Genomic DNA, 5,000 nt, shown 5'->3' with positions numbered 1-5,000 from the left:
TGTAGTGCTTGCTAAGGAGACACACAGGCCCGGACAGGAGCCCTATGGCCTGTACTGTATGGCGCACGGTGAAGAGGAAAATTACAGCAAAGGGTGTCTGCCATGGTCTAACATCCAGATATGTGTGTAGACATGCCTAGACTGCGCTGCTCTCTCTCTGACACACTCTCTCTATAGCAGCCTCTCCCAAAGAGGCTCGGGGATAGGTCGGTGGATAGTTCCGGGAGTTAGAGATGTGCCCAAAGCAGGGATATACACACGAATAGGCATATGCCCATACACAAGCAGGAACACAAACACACGCGGGCACACCCACGCAGACACACACACACACACGCGCACACACACACACACACACACACACACACACACACACACACACACACACACACACACACACACACACACACACACACACAGACACACACACACACACACACACACACACACACACACACACACACACACACACACACACACACACACACACACTCTCACAGGGATGACATTCCAAAGTGGTATGACTGTGATAATTTGGTTAGAGCCAAGGTTTTCATTCATTTAGGCAAGGCAAAGCAACTTTATTCATCTAGCACTTTTCATACACAAGGCAGACTCAAAGTGCTAAGATCAAGATTTCACCAGTTATTTACAACTCATTGAGCGTTTACTTTTAACCAAAATAACTTACAGATAACTAAGGTGCTCACCAGGCAGGTGGTGTTGAGGCATTTGCGAATGGTGGCCTTTCGGTAGAGTGCAGAGATGGGGACTGTCTAGAACCCAATGCCTTTCCACTTGGGAGGCTTGGGGAACCCCCCAGTCTCGACACTGCCCTGCCCTTACATCACAGCGTAGGAGTCGTGTTGACCCAGACGTCCATTCACCTCATTGTCCACGTTCCTGTCAAGTGTGTCTTCAACTCTCAGGCGGCGCATGCATTTGTGATGAGAAAAGCGTTTGACGCAGTGTGAGGACATAAGACTTGAACGTCTGAATGAATAAACAGCCGCCACCCCCACCCCTCCAAAGGGACAATACTTACAATATATTCTCCCTAAACACCCTGCTGATATTAACTGCTGCTGAGGGACTGCAAGAAAGGATGTTGTTCTTGAAAAAGGACATCTTAAAATCGTCCTTAAAATGACCAAAAGTGATAAGATAAGACAAGATAAGAAAGTACTTAATCGATTCCAGACGGTCAATCTGGATGCCACAGCAGCGAGTACAGCAGTACAATACACATAAAACCAGTGTGCCAAGGTCTTCAGTTGCCACAAAGACAAACTAAAATAAATCGTTTTCAAACCAGTCGTGCGCGTGTCCACGTCCTCCTCATCTGTGCGTGTGTGTTTTCCTTGCTTTGTTTGATTAATCCTGGTCTGGGCACTGCTCTCCCCTCCGCCTCATGTGGACGCAGTCAGGTGAGGAGGCGCTTAAAGCAGTGGTGGATAACTATACATCTACACTGCTTCATTAGCCTATATATTGTTCCATCGTTGTTGTGATCCTGTCTGCCTTGCCTTACCCCCCTCCCCCCCTCCCCTCTACCCCTCTTGGTTCTGTTGCTCTCCCTCTCCCTTTTCATTAGGGGTCCAAGCCAACAGGTTGGATCCCTATTGTTTTTGTAAGGATTTTTCTTATTATTATTATTATACTTCCCGCCTTGAAAGTCGGTCCACAGCCCAAACCGTAAACGGTGCACACGCGCCAATTACATGACTAGAACCAGGTCCGGCACCGCTACTCAGATAACCAAATCCAGACATGCCGGCCTCTAGGTGGCGCTATACCAAGGAGAAACACGTTTGGGGCTATAGCTCCCACACCGAACCTCCCACAGTCAAAAACTTGTACCCACTTATTCACTGGAGTCTGCTGCATCTTTTGGCATAGGCCACGCCCATTTGCGTCATTAATTTTTTTTCGCAAAATCGCGAAAACCGCAAAACTGTATTTTCGCTATCCCTCCCACATTTCTCGACCAATCAACACCAAACTTTGCACACGGCATCTTCAGACGCACACGCAAAGAAACCCTCAGACAGTTTTTTGATCCGACTTTCGACGACGAAACGGTAGAGTTTTGAATATTTGTTTATTAGCTAAATTTGACGTGGAAATCAAAAATTCAAAAAATACCAAAATTAGACATCGGATCAAGCCTACATTTAAGTCACATGTCGGTGCTAGCCTTAATGTCGTTCGATAAAAAATTCGGAAAATTTCGCCATTAGGGGGCGCAATAAACGAGAAAATTGTATATCTTCTACAAATTTTCGCCGCGAAAACGCTACACTGACTTCTCGCTACTCCTACCACAGTCAAATCCTTTGTATCCACAGGTTCAGGGTAGCGTTTTGAACACATGCTTCGCGGTTGTGCCGGCGAAATGCACATTTCTTGTCGCGTTGTGCCGGTGAAATGCACACTTCTTGGACCCCTGCATAACTGCTTGCAGTTCTAGTTTGTTTTCTCCTCTTCTCTCCCCTCCCCCCCCTCCATCTTTTCCTCTCTCCTCACCTTGTCATTTAGTGGAGGCAATTTGTTCCGCTGGCCGTCCGTGTGTGTGTGTGTGTGTGTGTGTGTGTGTGTGTGTCTGCGTGACCAGTGACAGGGTGAGCTCGGAGCTTAGAGAGTTGATGTACGGCATTGTCTGTAGGTGACTGATTTGGTAAAAAGACACATCATTCGCCTAAGGCAGGGTGTCAGAATGTGTGTGTGTCCATGTGAGAATGTTTGTGTGTTTGCGTGTGTGTGTGTGTGTACGTAATACATATCAGATATGAAATAGAGTGGAAATAACCCAATGGGTGATCTGTTGTTTGTCATTGCGATATTCTGCTGTGTATGCTTTGTGTTTGTGTGTGTTTATTCGGCATGTTCGTGAGTTCACATGGTGTGTGTGTGTGTGTGTATGTGTGTTGTGCACCTCTGTATTGTGCGTTTTTGCATTTACTGTGTGTCCCCCCCCCACCCCCCTGCAGTCCAGTTCTGCTGTTGCCATGACAACGCAGCTCGAGGTTCCGTCGTGTGTCTGCGCCCATGGCCACCGGCTCGCTAGTACTGCCTCTGTGTGTTTGTTTATGTCAGGGTTCACATTATTATTTCGCAGTTCAGGCCGTCAGACCGTCTTTAATCATACTCGCCGGCGCTTTCCTGTGCCTATGATCTGATTCAAAGCGTTCAGTCAGAGCCTTGGGACAATCTTCTCCGGAAGAATCCCAGAGTGAACGTGTACGACTGTGGACACGCAAGCGAAACGACAAAATGGAGACAAATAATGACGGTTGACTATGACAGCTGTTTTTAACTTTGTCATGATGAGAATATTGTTCCATAATGAACAGACAACGGAGGGTATCAGCCTTAATGAGCTAGCGGCCATCTTGGTACCGTGTTGGTTCAACCGGTTTTACTTCCAGGGGCGGGGAGATAAAATGCAGGAAGGAAGACTAACAAAGAATTAGCAGGAAATAAACAAACACTTAACTCTAGCTGGCAAGAGAACATTCTTCCCATTCTTGCGATAAGTTTGAATTGTGCTTCCTCCAACTTGTTTCGGAGGAATGTACGAAGACAATCAAATGCTGTTTACTACTCATTGGCACGCAGCCATTTAGCAACATAGCTTAACTCTTAGCACACAGGTTAACCCAAGATTGTTCACATATGCATTGTGCGTTTATTTTTCTAAGACTAATTATTGTGTATGTAGTTTGTGGTCCATTATTTGTAGATTCTGCTCATTGTTATGCTGATAAAAAAATGTTTCAATCACTTTTTAATTCGTATTAATACCCTTTACTGCCAAAACTTCCAGTCTGGGCATACTGGGAACTACATCTCTTATTGTGTAACACAATAATATGTTTCTATAAAATAACATTTAATCGTATCTAATCATTTGCACTGTTCGGCACATTCAAACTAGAATATGAAACTCTATCCACTGCATTAGTGTAATGAATTATCTTATGGAAATGCACATCCTGCAGTAGATTAATCGAGATATAAACACTTAGACTAATTCAAGAGAGAGAGAGAGTAAAATAAAACGAGGGGTCCGGAGCAAGAATTGACAAAAGACTTTATCGTGCAGAAAAACAACAACGATAACAGCCTGAGTAGATCTGCAGAGTCACTCTCGAACATAGACTCCCGCTCCTCTTTATGCACATACCCACATACAAGAATTTCTTTGTTACAATGGAGGTTCCCTTTGTTCCAATGGGGTTTCCGCCCAGTCAATCTTCGTCTCAGCATGTTATCAACCGCGCCCTGGTCTGAGGTCAGCATGGATTGACATCGTTAGCCAAGATGACCCAAGGCTGACAGGCTGAGGTCAACATGACTTGACCCCGCAGTTCCCAGGACATCTCTGTTTACCACCATCTGCTCTGAACCCAGACTCTGCAAGCATCATTTGCTTTCCACAATTAAAAATATAAAACCTATTAATAATCATGGTTTACCATAGAATGTACTCACTAATTTCTACCACACGATATACACCTCTGGCTGCAACGCACACCTACACAGGGGGGTATGGACAAGATACTGAAGCCCCATAAATCGATATGAGTGTTGTCTTATTGCTGGCCATTATGATAGGCCAGTGTAAGTACAGGGAGCTGTCTCTGTGGGTTAGCAGCGGTAAAGACAGCACAGCATAGAAAAGATCATGTGGTGCATACTGATGAGTACAACAATAATAACATCACAAACTTAGACTAAAGATGCAACAGCAATAATATGTGATGAATGAAATAAGGGTCATACAATAGGAATGAAAATGAATAATGAATGGGAATGGATTGATAATAGAGGATTGGTATATGTTGATATATTGATTGGTATATATAATATGCTAGAATAATGTCTTGTCCGCTAAAGGAGACCTAGACCCTATGACCAAAACATTCCCCTAAGCTTAACACCTGGCAGACAATGTGTTGACATCCAATACATGGTCATATATGCAATTAGCGAATCGC

At 44.7% G+C, this 5,000-nt stretch overlaps 1 protein-coding gene across 6 annotated transcripts in view; it reads left to right on the top strand.

The window, feature by feature from the left end:
- srpk2 (SRSF protein kinase 2) overlaps window positions 1–5,000 on the top strand; it is a 40,538-nt gene that overhangs the window by 15,292 nt on the left and 20,246 nt on the right. The gene's annotated exons all lie outside the window — the stretch shown is intronic.

The sequence above is a fragment of the Gadus morhua genome, chromosome 9, assembly GCF_902167405.1.
Source record: "Gadus morhua chromosome 9, gadMor3.0, whole genome shotgun sequence".
Taxonomy (NCBI): Eukaryota; Metazoa; Chordata; class Actinopteri; order Gadiformes; family Gadidae; genus Gadus; species Gadus morhua.
The sequence above is the reverse complement of the archived record's forward strand: the minus strand, read 5'-3'. Positions and strand labels throughout refer to the sequence as shown.